We start from the raw sequence: 23,103 nt of genomic DNA on the forward strand, positions 1-23,103 counted from the left end.
AAGAACTTCAGAATCGTTGCTGACTCCCTTTCCTTTTTTTCTCATAGCCTCACCAAGGAGACTTTCCTTGATGGCAACGTTAGTTTATCACTTGGCACAACATTAGTTATTGCCACCACTAATGTATCCTAACTCGAAGGCAAATGTTGAAAAGAAAAATTGCCCTGAGTTTCTCATTAAGATCTATCTGCATAGTTGCAAGTTGATTTAACAACCCCTGAAATTAGCTCATATGCTCTGACATATTATTTCCATCCTTAAACCTCATGTTCATTAGCTTCCGGAACAGAAAAGTTATATTTTATGAACTTGTTTGTTGGAAGGTAGACTCCAATATCGTCTAGAGCTTGTAAGCGTCTTCTTCTTCTGTAACATGATGGTACTCTGAGTCATCAATCCATTGACGAATAAGACTGATAGTTTTCATGTTCATCTTCTCCCAAGCCGTATCAGATTTCTCTGAAGGCTTGACCCCTTTCAGCTCCACTGGATCAAATAAATATTTACTGTAAAGAAGATCTTTGATTCTGTTTTTCCACAACGGATATTTGAAGATGTTAAACATATCATTATACTGGATGAACTCTCCATTTCCATTTACCGAAAGACTACAGGAATCATCACTTAGAACCGCACAAGTTGGCCAGGAAAGTGGATGTGTTTGGGGAGCTTTCCGTATAAAACGGTGCGGAATCAGAGAACCACTGCGCACAAAGCATTTTCCTAGTCACCAATAATGTGGGCCCCGGATCTGATGCCAATTGTTAGGAATTCGTGTTTCCCGTCTTTGCGTAAATAGAACCTGAGAATTATCACGACAATAATATGAACAGATCAATAATAATCAAGATAGATGAACACCAGGATTTATACGTGGAAAACCCCCTTAAGAGAAAGAGGTAAAAACCACGGGACCAACTCTGAATGTTTCCACTATAATGATAATTATGGTTACAATATATCTCTCAAGTTTACGAAGTAACACTTGAGGTACAACCGAATAGTAATACAAAGATTCCTTATTCCTTCGGTACTGGACCGGATAACCCGGACAGAACAGTCCCTTCGGTACTGGACCGGATAACCTGGAGAACTCCCCTTGTTATGGCCGCAACACCTGGACGAACTCCTACCGCTGTAGACCTTGAAGGCTACAACCCGACCAATACTTACACTAACTCACCTGAAACGAAAGAAGAGAGAAGCACGAGGGCCCCCTATTCTGACCTGCCTGAAACTTATCGCAAGGTAAGTTTCCTACTAGACGGACTATCTAGCAGCTATACACTTAAGAAGTGAAGGAGAGAAGAGAGTAAGGTGCATTTTGTGAAGTGGGGGGGAGGGTATTTATAGGAATATCCAATGGCACAATGAGGTAATTATGTGGTAAAGTAGGGGTAGATAAATAAAAGGAAGGTGGGAGGAAAGTGGGATAAGATGAAGTGGTGTGTTTGGAAAGTTTTTTGTGGGGGGACCCATAACTAACAATATGCTACCATGTGGCCATCTTTTGTAGACAGCTCTCCAAGTTTCTCTGCATTTTTTGTGTCAAAAAATACCCTTTTTATCTGAACTCACGGTGTTGAATTTGGTGCCATCTGGAGATCTCCTCACGCGATTGACAAATTTAGCAATTTTTTCTTAGTTAGGGTAAATCGGAATGAGCCAAAACACTTACCAAAAAATGAGCCAAAATATACCTGATTGAACCTAAAAATTTCTCCACAAGATGTGAATCATTTCTTCTTTCAACCCATAGTTTTATAGCTGCTTTTGGTAGAAAGAAAGGTTAAAATTGATTGGTTTGGAAGATTAAATTGAACTTAAAGGTTTGTGTGTTAGATTTTCTTTGCAATAATTGTCTGATTACCTGCTGATTTCCTTTTATGTGCAGTTATAAATTACAAATTACAAAGAGACAAAAAGGAAAATATAGAGAGATGGATGAGAGGCAAGAATATTGAGAAAATAGCTTAAACATATATTAGGCCTACCACATCAGCTGCTACCTCTAATCCTTAAAACCCGTATATGCTAACCATTATTATCATCAATTAAAGTTCAAAATTCTTTAAAAAAATATCAAAGTAACTTATGCTTGTTGCGACAGAATAGCTTACTTTTTGGAAAAAAATATGTGCGGAAAATATTTTATGCGAAACAAATTGATGCACCAATTGCAAATTACAGATATTCAAATGTTGGGACAGTAACACTCAGACTCAAAGATTATCTCATTAAAATATACATGAAGCTAAAAATCCCAGATTATAAGGCAAAATCAAAACTTCAACTCTACAAATTGATTATCAGTCTCAGACACTTAGTACCAATTGCCCTAAAAATGATTATCACAATTCAATTGAACATCATCGAGCCAAAAAAATTTATCCCCAACAATATTATTATAAAAAGATCTAATGACCCATTTCATTTCAGTTAAAATAAAGATCGAAAGCTTCAACCGAAAGACGCCAAGATGATAACTATATATAAACATAAACACAACATAAAATCAAGAAATTTCAACAAAATGTGACTAATTAATTAATACATAAACACAATCACAATTAGTTAGTGGATATCTTTTGTTCAATCACTTGCGAGCAAGAAAAATTAGCAAATTTTCTCTGTTAGGGTAAATCGAAATGAGCCAAAATACATAAAAAATGAGCCAAAGTAAACCTCATGCATTGAACTGAAAATTTATTCATAAGAAAATTTATTAGGAAAAAAAAACTGTTTAAGCAAAAACTATTCCAGACTAAAAACACTGCAATGCCTCGATCCGAAACTGAAAAAAAACTGACAGTAACCAAGTTTGGTCCTTCCCTTTCTTGAAGGGTTACAATGAAATAAGTGAAACTTTTATTAGATATATTTAAGATGTCATATCAGGACTTATTGAAATCAGAACTTACTGAAGTCGGAACTTAATATCGAAACTTAAGGTGTTAGAAGATATATATCAGGACTTAGGTGAGCGACGAATTCAGATAAGGAATGCGGATGATTTACAGGAGAAGATCTGGACTAAAACAAAAGAAGATATGCATGAAGAGTTAGAGGACTAGAAGACTTGTAGAAGATATCTGATTGATATATTTTACGAGACAGAATTATATTCTATATTAATTAGAAGATATCTTGTAACTGTGTACTATATAAACACAGCTTAGGGTTTACATTATAAATGTTATCATTATCGAGAAGATTATACATTGTAACCTAACAGCTCTTAGTGATATTGTTCATCACTGAGAGAGAACAACGGTTCTATTGTAACAGAGTTTATTTGAATATACCTGATCTTTGTTGCATACTTGTGTTGAAATTGATTTGATTATATAAACACTATATTCAACCCCCTTCTATAGTGTTGTGTGACCTAACAAGTGGTATCAGAGCTTTTCTGTTAACACACTTACAGTAAAGATCCAAACAATCATGTCTGAAGAAACACAAACCTCAACTAAGCCCACCAAAACTCAAGAAACTCAAAACACTCAAACCCACAGTCGATATGAGACTATTAGGGTTCCCAAACTGAGACCTTCTGAGTATCCCATATGAAAAATGAAGATCGATATATTTCTGGAAGCTACAGATCCAGAATACCTTGACAGAATTAATGAAGGACCATATAAGCCTACCAAGCTCTCTGTTGCAGTTGTTGATCAACCAGCAAAGACCATACCAAAGGAGAGAGGTGAATACACACCTGAAGATATCTCATCTATTGTCAAGGATGCAAGGGTAAGGCATTTGCTGTATAGTGCAATTGATAATGTCATGTCAAACAGGGTAATTGGATGCAAGACTACAAAGGAGATATGGGATGCTTTGGAGACAAGATGCCAAGTAACTGATGCAATCAAAAAGAACAGGAGGACTATACTCACTCAAAAGTATGAGCACTTTGACTCAAAAGCTGATGAGTCATTAACTGATTTATATGACAGGTTTGCCAAACTCTTGAATGATCTGTCACTGGTGGACAAGGAATATGATCTTGAAGATTCAAATCTAAAATTCCTTTTAGCTCTTCCTAAAAATTGGGTTTTGAAGTCTACTACCATAAGAGACAACTATGACCTTACTGAAACTACTCTTGATAAAATTTATGGTATGCTCAAACTTATGAAGTTGAGATGGATCAAAGGAGCAAGAGGCATGGAAGAAAATCAAGGACAGTTGCTCTTAAAACTGAGGAGGAGTCTCATAAAGTTGTTGTCTCAAAGAAGGGCAAAGGAAAGGCTCTCATCATAAAGTCTGATTCAGAGTCATCATATTCTGATGATGATGATTCAGAAACTGAAAGTTTATCTGAAGTTGATATTGATGCAGAGATGATGCAACTATGTGCTCTTATGGTGAAGGGTATCACAAAGATAGCCTACAGGAAATTCCGAAAAGGGCAAGAAGTTTTCCAGGAAAGGTGGAAGTTCTGATAAGAAAGGGTTCAGAAAGTCTGAAGGCAAAGGAGGAAAGTCTGACAGAGGAGACAAGTCAAATGTCAAATGCTACAATTATGGTGAAAGAGGCCACATATCTCCTGACTGCAAGAACGGAAAAAGTGATAAAGGCAAGGCACTTATCACAAAGAAGAAAAGCTGGACAGACACTTCAGATTCTGAAGATGAGGTGAACTATGCCTTAATGGAAAATGCTGATAGCAGTACTGACACTGCTGAATTGAAGGTACCTCAAACAACCTTTGCTTTTCATACTGATGATATTACTGAATTAAAATTATACCTAAAAACCATGTTCATTAGTTTTAGAGATCAGACTTTAACATGTGAAAGATTAACATCTGAAAGTCTTGCTCTTAAAAACAGAAATGACTATTTAGAAAAGGAGTTAGTTTTTCTTCATCAAACTAAGAAAGAAAGATATGAGGCTTTGTATGTTAGAGATGAAGTGCTAAAATTGAATGAATCTCTAAAAACTGATTTAGAAAAGGAAAGAGAGATCATCAGAACTTGGACTAACTCTGGAAGAACAACTCAGAATATACTATGTAGTGGAAACTGGAAAGAGGGCTTAGGTTATGGAGATGATAAAAGTGAGAAAGGAACTGTGCAAATTGAGCCAATTTGTGTTAAACAGACTGCTAAGCCAAAGGTAAATCCTGTTAAATTTGTGGCAAAAACTGTTATGTATGATTCTAAAAAGATGAAAGATTCTGAGACAGAAGTAAAAGAAAATTTAACTTCTGACAAATTAAAACAGGATAAACCAGCTGAAGTAAACATAGGCTTAATGACTAAGAAGCAGCTTAAGCATAAGCTGAAAGAGATTAGAAATGTGAACAAGGTAAAGGAAGCTAGGAAAAATAGGAATGGAAAGGAAGGTGTGAATAAAAGCAATAATTATATGCCTGTTCCTAATGCTCCTAGAAAGAAATGTTACAATTGTGGAAACTCTAACCATCTTGCTTCTTTTTGCAGGAAAAATAAAGATATAAACTCTTTACCTCCTAAATCAGGAGTTAAGAGTCACTTTGTTAGGTTTAAACCACAAAATCCTTGTTTTCATTAGTGATAGTTTATGGCATTCCATTTATACTTGTAAGGAATATCATATTTTGTACTATGATTATTATCAAATAAAACCTTCTTTGAAGAAAGTTAGTGTAATTCCTTCTAGTGTAAATTCTGATGCAAAGTCTGATATAAAGTCTGATAAATAACATGTTAGCATAAACTCTGAAATTAAATCCGCTGCAAATGCTAACAAACTTAAAAAGGCCAAAGGATCCAAGAATGTCTGGATCCTTAAAACTAACCAATAGTGGTCTTTGTGATTGCAGGGAAATAGAAAAAACATCCTAGTTCTGGACAATGAATGTTCAGGACATATGACTGGAAATAAAGCCCTGCTATCAGATTTTGTTGAGAAAGCTGGCCCAGGAGTTTCTTATGGAGATGGAAACATGGGAAAGACTCTGGGATATGGCAATATCAATCATGGGAATGTCATCATTGAATCAGTAGATCTTGTCTCAGGACTTAAACACAATCTGCTAAGTGTGAGTCAAATCTGTGACAGAGGTTATCATGTGGATTTCTTTGAAGAAAACTGTGAAGTTGTAAGTAATTCTATAGGCAAAGTAGTTCTGAAAGGTTACATGCATGGTAACATATATGAAGCCATACTTTTAACAAACTCTGATGGCTCTGCAATCTGTCTGTTGAGTAGAGCATCAATTGAAGAAAGCTGGAATTGGCACAAGAGACTCTCTCATTTAAATTTCAATAACATAAATGAGCTAGTAAAGAAAGATCTTATGAGAGGACTTCCAAACTCCTGATGGCCTTTGTGATTCATGTCAAAAGGAAAAACAAAGAAAATCTTCATTCAAGAGCAAAACTGAATCCTCAATTCTTGAGCCTTATCACTTACTGCATGTTGATCTATTTGGTTCAGTAAATGTCATGTCCATTGCAAAGAAGAAATATGCTATGGTTGTAGTGGATGAGTTCATAAGATACACTTGGGTGTATTTCTTGCACAAGAAGAATGAAACTGCATATACTCTAACTGATCATGTCAGACGGTTGGATAAATTGGTCAAAGATTCTGTTAAAATAATAAAGAGTGATAATGGCACTGAGTTCAAGAATTCAATCATGGAAGAGTTCTGCAAAGAGCATGGAATAAAGCAGGAATTTTCTGCACCTGGAACTCCACAGCAAAATGGAGTTGTGGAAAGAAAGAACAGGACTCTCATTGAAGCTGCACGAAATATGCTTGATGAAACAAAGCTGCCAACCTACTTTTGGGCTGAAGCTGTGCAGACTGCTTGTTTTACACAGAATGCTACACTTATAAATAAGTATGGAAAAACACCATATGAGATGGTGAAGAAAAAGAAACCAAATCTGAAATACTTTCATGTATTTGGATGCAGGTGTTTTATTCTTAAGACTCATCTTGAACAGCTGTCAAAATTTGATCTAAAAGCTGATGAAGGAATTTTTGTTGGATATCCACTTTCCACAAAAGCCTTCAGAGTCTATAATTGAAGAACAAGGGTTGTCATGGAATCTATCAATGTATCTTTTGATGATAAAAAAATTACTGGACTTGAAGATTTCAATGATCATGATCAACTGAGATTTGAAAATGAAGATATAAATTCTGATTCTGTAAATTTTGATGGCTTAAATCCTGATCTTGTAAGTTCTGACGGGTTAAATTCTGATGTCATTGAAACTGTGGTAACTATTCCACGGGAAATTGCACCTATTCAGGGGGGCAAGCTGAAGATCCTACCACAACTCAAGACTCTCAAGAAGCATCAGAACCTGTCACTGGCTCTTCAAGTTCTGATTCATCAAGTTCTGATGAGTCAAATTCTGATAATTCTGGAAACTCTGATTCTTCAAATCCTGAAGGATCCAACTGAAATTCTGAAGTCTCAGAGAGCATAACTACAGGGGGGCATCAAAAAATGCTGATGGAGACAGCATGGATCATGGGGGAGGATCCAGTTCTAGAGAACAACTTCCATCTATAAGGAAGTGGACTAAAGCACATACACCTGACTTAATAATTGGAGATCCTGAAGCAGGTGTCAGAACTAGAACTGTAACATCAAATGAATGTTTCGATCATTCCTTTCTATCTCAAACTGAACCAAAGAAAGTGGAAGAAGCTCTTCAAGATGCTGATTGGGTGCAAGCAATGCAGGAAGAGTTAAATGAATTTGAAAGAAATAAAGTCTGGACCCTAGTGCCAAGACCAAAGAACAGATCAATTGTTGACACAAAATGGGTGTTCTGAAATAAAACTGACAGTGATGGCATAATTACAAGAAACAAAGCAAGGCTGGTTGCTAAAAGTTACTCTCAACAGGAGGGTATTGATTATGATGAAACATTTACACCAGTTGCAAGATTGGAAGCCATGAGAATCTTTTTGGCTATTGCTGCTCACAAGAAGTTTAAAGTCTTTCAAATGGATGTGAAAAGTGCTTTTCTCAATGGAGAATTGGAAGAAGAGGTATATGTTGAACAACCTCCAGGATTTGTAGATCAAAAATTTCCTAAACATGTTTACAGACTTGATAAAGCACTTTATGGCCTTAAGCAAGCTCCAAGAGCATGGTATGAGACTTTAGCTCAATTCCTTCTGGAAAGTGGATTTAATAGAGGTACAATTGATAAAACACTGCTCCACCTCAACCATGGAAAATACTTACTTTTGGTATAGATATATGTTGATGATATCATCTTTGGTTCTATAAATGCCAAACTCTGTGAAAGGTTTGCAAAACTAATGCAGTCAAGATATTAAATGAGTATGATGGGAGAACTTAGCTATTTTATGGGACTTCAAGTCAAGCAAAATGAAGAAGGTACTTTCATAAATCAATCTAAGTACACCAGAAATTTACTCAAGAAATTTGGAATGCAAGACTGTTCAACTGCATCCACTCCCATGGCCACTGCAACCAAGTTAGATAAAGATATTGGATCATCAGTAGATATTACTAACTACAGAGGTATGATTGGCTCTTTACTCTATTTAACTGCAAGTAGACCTGATATCATGTATGCTACCTATCTTTGTGCAAGATTTTAGGCTGATCCAAGAGAACCTCATCTAATAGCTGTGAAAAGAATTTTCAAGTACCTCAAGGGTACAGCTGATCTAGGATTGTGGTATCCTAGAGAATCAGATTTTAAGCTAATAGGTTACTCAGATGCAGATTTTGCAGGATGCAAAATAGACAGGAAAAGCACTAGTGCAAGCTGCCAATTTCTTGGAGGCAGATTGGTTTCTTGGTTTAGCAAGAAACAGAAATAAATTTCCATATCAACTGCAGAAGCAGAATATATTGCTGCAGGAAGTTGTTATGCACAGATTCTTTGGATGAAGAATCAGTTACTGGACTATGAGTTAGAAATTTCTAAAATACCCATTTACTGTGATAATCAAAGTGTTATTGCTATGACAGGTAATCCAGTTCAACACTCAATGACAAAGCACATCAACATTAGGTACCATTTCATAAGGGAACATGTGATGGAAGGTACAATAGATTTGCATTTTGTTCCAACAGATCAACAACTAGCAGATATCTTCACCAAACCACTATGTGAAGCTACTTTTACAAGACTGGTAAATGAACTTGGAATGGTTTCAAGTTATTTCTCAAAATCTGCTTAATTCTTGTTCTCATGCATCAGACTTTATGATCAGTGTTTACATATTGTCTTATCTCCATGTAATATGTGCTTAAATTCTAATATATTAAATACTAATTATTATATGATGTGATTCTATATACTGTGATAGTGTTTTGAATGTTCTGTGACTATTCAATCCAATGAGGATTACTGTGCAAGATGCTGACCTAGTAGTCCTTAACATACTACAAATCTCATGCTTGAATTAGTTGTTTATGTGGAAATTCATTAACACAAGCAAATTCTGATTTTGAGCTTAGTCAAATTTACTTTGTGTATCTTATTACTAAGTCACAAACTAGATTTTTGCTTCTTATCTGTCAAATTCTAATGTCAGTAAATCTTAAGGATGACCTACATGCTGGATAAGCCTCACTTATCTGAAAAGAAAAGAAAAGAAAATTGATGTCAGGTACTCCTTTGAGATCTAGAGTAAATATGTGAAAGGGAAGACCCAAGTGCATTGCTGGTATTAAGTTATATGCATTAGAAAAGCAAATAAATTTTTCTTGGTGACTTTTCACATTCTCTGATTACTGGAGAAATACTCTGATAATAGCATAAATTTTGATAGCAGTTGTGACTCACTTACACTGAGAAGCCACTGTAAAAAGAATGTCAAAAGATGCATAAAATGAGAACAAACAGTTGAGGTGGACTCTTGCATAAATTTATTCTATAGTAGACTTCAAAATTGAAGACAGATTTTAAGCACTTTTCTTGGTTATGCCTTATTTTTAAGATATACTGAAGTTTATCAGACTTTAATCTTTATCTGATCATTTGCAAATGCACACACTCTCACTCCATAGGAATGATGAAAATTACTGTGGTGATTAATTTGTTTTTGACAAACAGTTAAGTATTATTTGCATAAATTCTGAGGACAAGTTCTGATGAAAGTTCTAATGATTAAACTCTGAAGAAACCAGTCAGTATTTGTATGAAGAATCACAGAAATAGACATTCACTTTTTGAGTAGAGAAGCCATATTCTGATGACCATTAAATTCTGATAATAGTCAAGTTCTGATGCAAATCCTGATGGAAACTCTGATGCTTACGTGGCACTATTTATTTACTCGACTTATTTATGGTTTAATTACAATGGTCATATTTATCAGAAAATAATTAAGTGAGATAAAAATAGTCATAATCATTTGGTTAGTGGGAAACGTGTTTGCCTTGACAACTACATGTGCACAATAATTACTGCTTATTTCCCGTGCCCACCAACTACTGCTTTAACTATTTACTGGCTGACAGGTGTAAAGTGTCTGTTTTACTTCCAAAAAGAGTTGTTGAGTGGAGAGAGTATATATATGGGAATTAAAAGATTTTACAATCTTTTACCTACTTTTCTTATTCTATAATCTCTCTTATTCTCTCTCTCTCTAATATTCTCTGAAGCTATTTTCTTACAGGCATCTTATCAAACATCTTGTGTACACACCATTTTCTCACTTATTTCTCACAGAAATGGCACCAAAGGACATCATTTTCAATGGAGCTAAGTTTGTTTCCAACAACTACATGGCTATTCTTAGCAAGGACGAAACTCCATCAGATCTTCACTTCGTTCAGGACTTTCTTGCTAACAGTGAGATTGGGTATGCATTGACCCAACCAGAAGCACTCTCAGGAACTCAAATACTGGAGTTTTGGAGGAGTGGTGTTTATGATGATGGTGGTGCAAATGGGTCCCCAAGCATCATATTTACAACAGGGGAAGATGAACACTTAGTTACATTGTCAATTGTTCGACAAGCTTTACATCTTCCAGAAAACTGTGTTTACAGTTCAACAATTGAGGAGCCAGCTCTTCAATAGAAGATGGCAAACCTTGGTTATGAAAAATATTTTTCCAAGCTAGGACAATTGAAGAGGCCCCACATAAGGAGGGAATGGAGTTTCTTTTTCGACTGCATCATCAAGGCCTTTGCAAACAAGTGCTCCAACTTTGATGCAATTCCAATCATTAGTCAGCAAAATGGGTATGCTCTTATTACTCAATCTCATTTTGATTATGCTAGTGATGTGCTAGGATTTATTGGGGATAGGATGCAAGAGGACAAAAATACTGTATATTTTTCTAGATTCTGTCAACTTATTTATAGTTTTTGTAATTCTGATAAGCCCCAACTAGCTAGTGAGTTGATCCAACCCTTTAAACTTGCTAAAAGGGCCTTCACTGACTTATTATCTACTGATAATAAGAAGACTGTACTAAGACCCCTCCAAATTCCTCAATCAGTCAAACAGGTCTTAGTAAACTCTGATCCAAACACCTATAATGCCATATATCCTGATGTACAACCATCCCAACCTCCATCAACACCTACAACCACTACACAACCTACCACTTCTCAACCTCAACCAACTCAACCTACCATCAGAACATATTTCTAGTCAGCACAATCTCAATCTCAATAATCTGCTGCAACATCAAGATCTAAACCTTCAAGAACAAAATATGTTCCTAAATCTCCACCAAGGAGAAAAAGGATGATCCTTAGGGATGAATCGGATGAAGAAGAAGCGCAGGTTCATGTATCAGAACCTGTGATAGTTGAAGCTGAAAAGGCAACTTCTCAGAAAAAAGCAGAAGCTGAGGGTTTAGATATTTTGAAGAGGAAAAGAACTATAAGTTCTGATGCTGCTCAGGCAACTCCTTCACTATCCAGGAGATCAAAGAAACAGAGAGCAGGAAGGCATTTGGCACAACCTCATTCTGAGGATACTCGAGAAGCTGATGAAGGGGATCAGGAATCTCTGATCTCATCAGAATCTATTGTAATTGAAGTTTTGCCATCCCCACCTCAAGCTAAAGACACTGTTCCAGAAACAGTGATTACAACTCATGTCCCTCCAGTTAAAGGAACAACAGTTGAAGATTCAGGATTAAGTCCTGAAATTGACCTTCATAGGCTGATAATTCCAACTGTGTTATATATGGAAGCTCCTACAGTACAAGTGACAACTCCGCCAATTTCTCCATTACATGCTGATATTCCTACCACCCCTATTGTGGATGTGGACAAAGATGAAGTTGTACCAGAATCACCTTCCGTGACACACACTTTAGTACGGTCAGAAGATGATGAGTTTTCTGCAAGTTCTGGAGAGTCAGCTCCAGTTAATACTCCAGCTCCCATTCTTGGAAAGGAGGCACTGATTGAAATGTTTGTTGAACAAGCTGCTCATGTTCCTTGGAAGAAACTCACAGAGGGGTTGAGTGGACCAAGAAGTGGAATGAATCTGATTTCATTCCAAGCTCAAAAGTTCTGACAGAGCACATTGCCAAAGCTGATGAGCTGATGACAAATTCTAATTTCAAGCACCAACTCAAAATCACTGCTCTAAGTACCAAATCTCTTCAAGGTCTACACTCTCAAACTCATGAAAAAATTGACAAACTTCTGGAAAAAGCTGAAAAGCTGGATATGGAGATCAAGCTAGATAAAAAGAGGTTTATCAGACCTATACATGAGAAAGTTAAAGCTATCGAGAAGGTTCAAGAAAAGCAACAGGCCCAAATTACTGAGCACCTGCAGAATCAAGCCTCTCAACAAGCTCAACTGAATAAAAATTTAATCTTCAGTAGAACTTCTTCTCTCTCTCCTACTACCAGATGATGCCAAAAAGGGGGAGAAGGTAGTTAAGTCCAAATGCTCACCTACTCAAATACTGAAGAAGAAAGATGATAAAGGTGATGACCAGGGAAACCCTAGCAAGGGCAAGGGCAAGGGTCCAGGTCAAGGGCAAAGCAATAAAGTTTCTTCAAGGAAACTAATGTCTGATGCTAGCAAATCTTCTACACAAAAGAAGACAAGTTCTGAAGCTGCTCAAACTCAAAATCTGATAGCAAGTTCTGATAATCAAAATCTGATATCAAGTTCTGATGTTCTGATTCAAGCTGAAAGTCAAGACTCTCAGAAGTTCTTGCAAACTCTGAAGCTAAAAGGAAAGCAGACTATTGTCTACTACAAAGATCTTAAAATTCAGACACTTGATGAAGAGATTGCTAGAAGACTATTTCTCAAGCATAATCCTGGAATGGATTTAGAGAATCTCAAGGAGGAAGAAGCTAGATTTGCAGCTGAGAAGACAAATCTAAAGTCTAAAGCTTCTGATGCTAAGGAACCTCCAAGGCCCAAGGTAAAAGGCATTGTGATCAAGGAGAAGTCAATTTCTGAGGCATCTAAGCCCAAGACAAGATCACAAGTTAAAGCTGATCCCAAAGATAAAGGGAAAGGAAAAATTGAAGAACCAACAAAGCCACAAAAGATGAAGATTCCTCAAATCCTGATGAAACTTGTATGCAAATTGGTTTAGGTATTTGATGATGCTGCTGCAGTAGATGAAACTGTTCAAACTTTGAAGAGAAGGAAGATAACTGAAGAATCTAAAACAACCTCTGACATAGCTCAAGTTGTTCAGAATGACGGACAGCAAGCTACAGAAGAAACAACAAATTATGATCAAGTCATCAAGACATCAACCTCTGAAAGTGCTCAAGTTGATTTGAATAAATTGACATTTACTGATAAGAGAAAACTCATATGGAAGAATGTTAATCCATCAGATCCTAAAGAGCCAGCTGCTATCTGATTTCATGACTGTTGGATTGAAAGCCAAAGAAGCATGAGACAGAGCTGGACTAGGTTCTGAAGAAGCAAAAATCAAGACAGGAGTTGAAGTGCTTACAAGAGATCCATTTCTATTGACTGACAAACCTCTTGAAGATGTTACACAGAAACACCTTGATAAGGTTATATCTGTTCAAGTGGTACTGGATGCTCATGATAAACATAATGTCAAAGAAAATCTGATTCTATTTCTTGAAGATGGAAGAACATATCAAATGTCAGAATCAGATGTGCTGAACAAATCTCTGAAAGAACTTCAATTCTTTCATTATCTTTTAGAGATAAAGTCTGAGATTACCAGAAGATGGTCAAATTTCATAATAAAGACCATAAGAGATAAAGTAAGAATTTCTGGTTCAAGGGTTACAGAATTCATTCCAAATATAGTTGAAGATGATGGAAGTGAAATTTCAATGAAGAGGAGTTCTGCTAAACTTGAAGTGATTCTGAAAGAGAAATGTTTGTGCTACAATGAAGACTCTTCCCATCCAAGAGTAATCAGACTTGGTGATGGTTTAGAAAGAAATCATATCTCAGTACTAAGGACTGCAATCTACCAGATTGGAAGTCAAGATGAAGAGTTGAAGCAAGTCAAAGCTACAATAGATCAAGTCCTGAGGAATAAAGAAGAAAAGCTGATATCAAACTTTGTCAAGAATCACTTTGGATTCAGATTGACTCAGTAAGATTGGTTAAAGCTACAAGAACTGTAAGTTGTAGTTAGTTGTCTTATTAAACTCTCATTGCATTTGTACTTAAAATGTTTTTTACATCATCAAATCTATTAATATGTATATTTTTCATAATTTACAAGTTGGGGGAGATTGTTAGATATATTTGAGATGTCATGTTTAATCTGATTTGTGTTTAGTTTTTCAATACTTAACAACAAGACTTCTCAGGATTTACTGAAATCAGAACTTACTGAAGTCAGCACTTTATATCAGAACTTAAGGTGTTAGAAGATATATATCAGGACTTAAGTGCGGGAAGACTTCAGATAAGGAATACAGTTGATTTACAGGAGAAGATCTGGACTAAAACAAAAGAAGATATGAATGAAGAGTTAGAGGACTAGAAGACTTGTAGAAGATATCTGATTGATATATTTTAGGAGACAGAATAATATTCTATATCAATTAGAAGATATATTATAACTGTGTACTATATAAACACAGCTTGGGGTTTACACTATAAGTGTTATCATTATCGAGAAGATTATACATTGTAACCTAGCAGCTCTTAGTGATATTGTTCATCACTGAGAGAGAACAACAGTTCTATTGTAATAGAGTTTATTTGAATATACTTGATCTTTGTTACATACTTGTGTTGAAATCGATTTGATTATATAAACACTATATTCAACCCCCTTCTATAGTGTTGTGTGACCTAACAACTTTTATGTATATTTCTTCTTTCTGGGCAAAATCAACCCTGCAATACAGTAGAACTTAAGAAACCAAGAACTTTTACCCTGCTCATTAAGTTTGGGAATGCCAAGAAACTGTCCTTGCAAAGTAATTGCGCATCCCCTGTATAGATTTCTTTTTACAGTTGGAGAAAAGAAAGATGGACAGAAGTACAGAATAACAAACAAAAATAGTTACCGTACCCAGGCAGCCTACCTGAGGCAGGTGGGCAATCAAGTCGCTAAAGTTCTCCAACACAAAAACAAAGCAGGCATCCCTTAATGACGAAGCACTCAAGGCCACTGATAAGTCATACGTACGGGAGACATTTGCCAGTGATCCTATTCCAAAATTCAACATTCCACTGAGTATGATTGTAGCTATATTTTGAGATACACGTACGGGAGATGTTTTGAAAGAGAATAAATTATACTGATCAGCATTAAATCACATACAAGAGTGTAGATTAAAATAGCTACTCCAGTCACTTGTGCAATGACATGCTCACGCTGATTTTTTAACCCGTCCAAAAGATATATATCTGCAGCTTTCAGTAGGTCATGCGCAACATTCATATTCACATGAACTGATCCCACGTATATGTATCTGTAAGAAAGATACATATGAAATAATAGCATCAGGACTACGCTGCACGACTCATCTTTTATTTCCTCCCGAAATTTAAGTACGTATAGGAGAAAGACAACACCTAATCTTCAGCCCAAACACTTCCCACTTAATATCTAAAATCTCAATATCTTTGGCATCCCTTTCCTACAGTGATCCTATTCCAAATTTCATAGAAACATGCAGTAAGCACAATAATAATTCACAAAGATGATACAAATTTCAGAAATCATTCTGCATCTAACTTCGGATACTTATTCCATATATAGCAGTGAAGCATATGTAGGCATTAACGGAAATATATTCTTTAGATCTTATATTAAGGTATAGCTCGCGCATTCTTGTACTTTACCAGAATGAAATTTTCAATTTCATTGCTTGTGATTGAACTTTAGGTCAAAGCTCAATATGAAGTTAAAATAGTTCCTATGAAAATACAATTATTTGACAAATACATATCAAACAAATTTAGTCCGGGTCTGCAAAAAAAAATCTACATCCGACTCTATTATTTTACCTAATTGAAATTTTAAATAATAGTCCAGAAAACTATGAATTTTAAAAGAAACAAATACCTTGTAATCACCACCACCAAAAATTGCTCGAAATGCATCAAAAATAGCAAGAAGCAGTGTCCTGTCAGCCTAAAACCGCTTACCTGACAATGGGAAAAGAGCAATAACAATAAGTACACAGAAACAAGTGTCCGCACCAATCAACTTGAATTATATCCATTCTTATAATAGTACTTACGATAACATGTTTACCTTCAACTAGGAAAGTAACGTCCGGACCTCTTGGATTGTTAAAATACTCCTCACCCAAGCCGAACTGCACAAGAAATAAGTGCCTATCACTATTCACTATAAACCAATTTTACCAATATAATGATCATTGTCCTTAACACTCAAGTAAAAGGAAATAACTATGTAACTTGGCTTGATTTGGTTGGCAAGACTACTAGCATGAAGTTTACTTAAAACTATGTGCTTTCCAAATATTGAGGCATACAAGTATGCTACCAAAGGATTATTAAAAAAAAACTCTGAGTAAACAATAATTAGATTAGTACAACATAAGCAATTTTGTGGTTGAAAAAACTAATTTAGTGAAAAAACACAAGTTACTACCTGATTAGAATAAACAAAAAGAGCAACTGGTCAAATACTGCAATAAGGCATTTAGTAGGCAACTGACTTACCTGTGAGATTGGGGATGTCGGACTTGGGTCCATTGGGCAAAAGATGTTTAAATCCTCTGATGCAAGTCTTTGGAGTTTTAAATCCATGGATGCTAAAAGGTCTAGTAGAATATCTAGTCATGTGTAACATTAAGGGTGCACATGGAATAAGTATATTAATTAAGTGAAAAAATCATAAAATGAGCAATGATTCAATAAATTTACCATTATTAACAAATATTGACTTTCGATAATCTGGTAAACATACATGAGAAAGAGTTAGGGCAATTCTTTCCTGAATAGATCGACCAGCAATCTGCATCATGTACAATAAATGACTCAGCACCTGAGAACAAAAATTAGTAGATAACCAGATTTATTAGTCATGGCTATGTGAAATTACACAATTAAATTTTAGTTACGTGATGTTTACATACAAAGATCAAAGTTTTCAAGATGTGTTGGTATATGATCAAGTTGAGGTCATCCTTTAAAACCCTTAAGATTCTAGATGTGTTGGTTACTAAACATGGTAGTCTTGTTGACTACTTAACAAAAGAAAGAAAAAAAATCTTCTATCTATATATTTATAGGATTTTTCTAGTGGGTGCTCATGCGCACATACTAAGAGTTAATGCTTTATGAGTTGTCCACAAAATATTGGTGGAGAACTCATTAATAATAATGGACCCCCTGCATGCACAAAAATCTCCACCAATAAAATTTTTACAATTTATCAATCACACTTTATTAGCATGTACCCATGGGCACACACTAGACAAACCGAGATTTATATAAAGGAGAAACTCGCAAGGCTGACGTGGCTTCTCCAAAATCTCGTGTTACGCATTTCTATTTCATCCCATTTATAAAGGAGAAACCCGCAAGGCTGACAAGGCTTCTCCAAAATCTCTGATTACGCATTTCTAATTTATCCGCTTTATAAATGAGAAACTTGTAAGGCTGACGTGACTTCTCCAAAATCTCGGATTCCGCATTTCTATTTTATCTGATTTCCTATTATTTCAGGGTTTAATGCTTACAAAAAATAATTAAAATTTCCTCGCACATAAATTGAAAGGTGTGAAGATTGAAAGGTTATCATCTTGATGGTTCATCCTCTACTTCGGTTATAGGGTTTTTGGAGCAATATTTTGGGTGATCAATGATGATGTTCTGTTCTTCAAAAATAGTTGATTCTATTTGAATGAACAAATTATCTATGAATATACAATTTTTATGCTATCTGAGATTGATTCTTTATTATTTTATTGATTAATTTTGCAGGATAATTATAAATTAAGTCTGGGTTCTCATGAAATTAAAAGGTAGTTTTGTGCTTCTCAGGAAATGAGCAGGTATTACTGGGGTTAATATAAATATTGAGCTCTTTATTAATCAGGAATTGGAAATTAATAATCATATGCTGGTTTATAATGAGCTCTGTATTAAAGTTCAATTATCTAATTCTATCTTTATATTTGTACTTTACATATATAATCACTTTTTTGATAGTTATGTTTCACTTTGTTCAGTTATCTAATTTTATCTTCATATTTGTGCTTCACATATAATCACTTTCTTGGAAGTTATGTACAATTATATGTTTCTTATAAGATTTTTAAATTATCTTTGATTTTGTTTGTCAAAATATGGAGTTTTCAATGAAGAGTTTAGCATTAATGGATTCCTTTTGTCAAAGGTTGTACAAGTCATGCGAAATATATATAGATGTTTCTTGGTCCTTGTGGTGATAATAAGCGCAGACTACATCACCAAGTAAGGATCGATGGGTATTTACTACAATTTTTCTTCTCTATTTTCAGATATGTGCTGATATAGTATCCTCAATCATCTCTTTTCAGTTCATGACCCAAGACAAATATTCTGGACACAATGTACTGGGTTTTAGGTCTTGCCATCAAGTTCAAGGGCCAACTAAACCTTTATATTTTACATTTTTTCAGTATTTGCTATCAAATCCATCAATACCCTTTGTGTTGATTTTACAAAGGTATAAATAAATTTTTATGACTTGTTTGGCTATTTTTGATACAATTTTGTAGAGTAAAATTGTTGATAAATCAACTAAACATTTATTTCCCATGTATCTCTTTTTTTACGTGTCGATCTTAGCTATATGAAAGTAGCAAGCAATTGTTGCAGGCTTGATTTGAAAGATCCATGTTCTCTCCCTTTTGTTTTAGATTGTTGTGAATAGAACATTGTTCGTCTCACAATTTGAATTCTTAGCTAGAAATGGCAATCCCCTCATTTTTTATGAAAGACTATACATGTGAATATTTGTTGGTCGTGTGTGCTTCATGTATGTTTGTGTTTTGTAACTATGTTCAGCTAAGCTTGTTTATTAGTTCTCAGTTTAAAAACATTCATTTTGTTGCATGAAAGCATTTTAGGTGCTACTTGGTTATCGGTCGTTGTGGGGACTATCGACTTAATACCAAATTTCAAGATTTTTGGAGACGGGGGCTTCATATTGACCACCTGCCACCATTTTAGCTTAATAGACGCCAGCCATCAGGGCCCCAGTTTCACGATGACAATTCTGTTTCGCGATGACAATTAACTATTGTCAGGGCCAGTCTTTAAAATGTGTTAGCTTATGCCTATCCCGGTGTTCACTGATGGGGAAGTATATGTGGCACAGTCAAGTCATTGATTGGGGATTCCTCTTCCTGTTCAACTCTGACAGTGAGACGAAGGACCACTCTCTTATAAAAAACATTTTATACAAAGATGTCTTTAGAAATATTCAGGTATCCACGTGTGAAAGTGATAATGACACCATACCCTTCTAATTTTTGTGCTAAAAAAATGTATCCGCATATTTATATTATCGTACTTTTTTCAGTTCCAAATTTAACGTTGCACAAGTTAGTTTTTTTATGTAAGCAGCCTTGATTGGACTAAAATATTTATACATTACGGCTAGAGTCTCGCAGGTTGTGCCTGCGACTCAAAAGCTGCATTGTTAAAATTGATCCATAACTGGAACTCTTTATTTCTTTAGTTTTAAATTTATTTTTATCCTTATGGTCTTTGTTTAACTCACATTATCAACTTAAAAGGGAGGCTTGTTGTCCTGCACATTTCTTGGAACTGTAAAATTGCAATATTCACAACATGATATTGATATTTCCAGAGATGGATTGCGAAGTAGCAGCTATTACATGTTGTAAATGTTGTAGCTTTTGGGCTACGAAAAATAAAGATTAGTTAAGTTATTTCAGAGAGTAAGGTTGCACTGTGGTTTTACACTATACGTCTGTCATTTTATTATGACTAAGGAACCTGTTGTTATATATTTAAGGATGTACTTATATTGACTTAATCCTATGCAAAATTATGTTTGTTCAGAGGTATATTTACTTCTACCATAATTTCTTATTTCAAGAATGCTTGGAAAATTGTCGTATAAGCCAATTACTCATAAATTTATTATTTTTTTATAAAGGCCCTGAGAAAATAATTGAGACACTGTCGTTATTGTTGCCAGTGGAGGAAACCATTGTAAAGATTATCTTTCTATTGGCTGCTGACTGCAATGTCATTTGTTAAATTCTACATTTCAAATACCTTGGGGTTGTTGCTGGTGTAGTAGGTTCAGGATTATGTTGAAGAACTTCTTACATATTTCATCTCTAAGTTATTACAATTCAATCCTCTGGTCATTAAATTTTAACCTTAGGAACTATGTACATTTTATGAATAGTTTTACTTTCGACTTTTGAAATTCATTTTACTTAAAATTCATAAGCTCGCATCTTTATGTAAAAATGGCTTGGAAGGTGTAACGTCTGGGAAATTTACATCTGTATTATATCATATTTATAATAAATTATGTGTGTTAACGTGTCATTTATGTGGAATTAACTGTCAAACCCTAATTGCTATGTGTTACGTGCATGCTGTGTCGTCCTAGTATTTTTTAGGTATTTTCCAGGTATTTTATTTTTCATTTATAGCTTTCATTTCAAACGTTTTATGACCTGAACCATGAGTTTAAAGCAGATATTTTAAATAAAACAATGGGCCTTATTTTTCATCAAACGGCTTTTACCATCGCATTATTCTAAACATCTAGGTATTTTATAAATTTTCTCGTTTTGCGAAAAATGACTTTTATTTATTTTTATTTCTTTGTATTTTAATTTTTATTTTTATTTTTATAAAATTTTAGGACTTTTATTTATACCATTTCTTTGTATTTTTGCATTCTTCACAATTTTTGGGAAATTTTGTCATATATATTGCATATATAAAATATTTATAAATTAAATTTTAATACTCACAAATTATGAAATTAGGGGCTTATTAATTTTAAAAGATGTAGAATTAGGGCCTTAATTTTAATTAGGAGTATTAATTTTACTACTATAAATAGCCTAATTATTATTTAATTATAATTAATTAATCATTAAAATTCTGAAAAATACACAAATTCTCTGCAAATCGGGTCAAGAAGAACAGGGTCGGGTCAGAAATTCAAACGGTGATTTTGATCTGATTTCTATACCAAATCAAGCAGTTCGAGTACTCAAATCACAGGTTTTGATCCGTTCTTTCTGTTTTTTATATCAATTTCACGTTTTAATCCGTAGTTTTTGATTTTCAATTTCTAGGGTTTATACCCAATTTGGTACTTTTTGATTATGGGGTTATTTGTTGAAATTGATGTTATGTATAGCTTTTTCTAGTGATTTCTGATCGATTCCTGTTAGTTAATTTTACTGACGATTGTTTGAGTTGATTGTACAATATCTAGGGTTTATGCAAAATTTTATTTGATCATGTTTGAATTTAGAGATAACTAAGGTTCTGTAGAGTATGGAGCTTTGATTGTGTGTGTTATGAGCTTTATTTTAAGCTATAGAACATAATTTTTGGTATACAATTTAGGCAAATCGGATTTTGGCCGGACTTTAAGTCGGTTGTGACCGGAATCCTGTTCCAGGGGTTATTAACTTGTGTTGATAGTTGATATGTGTTTAGAATATAATTTGCAATCGATTCCATGTAAAAACGAGCACAAACAGTTCGTGGTTTGGCCTGAAATCGACCTCGTCGGAATCTGCAGAAGTTAGCCGGAGTTTCTTTGAGTTTTGGCCGAAAAACACGACTCGGGGATCGTGTATGGTTGTGGATGGCAACATGATGTTGCTGTGTTGATGTTGAGTAAAAACCCTTTCAAACGCAGTCCAAACCATCCCTGTAATGGCCTGAATTGATGTGACCTGGAAAATTTTTCGGTGACCGGATTGTCATTGGAATCTGGGTTCTTGGTGACCCATTTACCCGGATTCAAACCCGGTTTAAAACCCGGTTTTGATCTGTTTTTGTCAGAAGCCATTTTCTGACAACTGTTTATGAAATTTTAATTTTATTTTAATTTTTATTAATTTTAAAAATCAGTTTTATTTATTTTATAAATTGATAAATTAATTATTTAATTAATTGATTTATATTATAAATAATTCTAAAATATTTTCTAAAAAATTAGATTTAATTATTTCTCAATTCTTTATTAATTATTTATTAACTATTTATTATTTATTAATTATTTAAAAATTATTAATTATTTTAATAATTAATCAAATAATTTTCAATAAATCATAATAAATTCTTTTTAATTCCAAAAATTATAGAAAAATCATTTTTAATTCTAATTTTTCTTAAACAATTATTTAAAAATTAATTTATGGTTTAAAAAATAATAATTATTATTTATATTGAATAATAAATTGAATTATTCGTGTTTAATTGATATTAAATAGACCGCTAGTCCGATTCGAGTGAAACGAAAGCCCTTTGACTCAGAAAAATGAATTATTTTCATTAAAAATAACATTAAAGCCTAAATTCTTCTAGAAATTTGTTGACTTTGATATTCGTTTGATCATCAGTTGAATCGCGTGCCGAGACGAGTCCGAAAAATTCCGAAAAATAGGAAACGAGTCAGATAATGACCAGTTGAACGATCAGCGAGTCAATTTTGATTTTAAGAATTATTTTAAC

General features: G+C 34.4%; 1 pseudogene; it reads right to left on the bottom strand.

Annotated features, from left to right (window-relative positions):
* LOC141702397 (ARM REPEAT PROTEIN INTERACTING WITH ABF2-like) overlaps positions 1-17,121 on the bottom strand; it is a 57,582-nt pseudogene extending 40,461 nt beyond the window's left edge.
* Positions 17,122-23,103: the final 5,982 nt, after the last annotated feature.

This window comes from Apium graveolens, unplaced genomic scaffold, assembly GCF_009905375.1.
Source record: "Apium graveolens cultivar Ventura unplaced genomic scaffold, ASM990537v1 ctg4988, whole genome shotgun sequence".
Taxonomy (NCBI): domain Eukaryota; kingdom Viridiplantae; phylum Streptophyta; class Magnoliopsida; order Apiales; family Apiaceae; genus Apium; species Apium graveolens.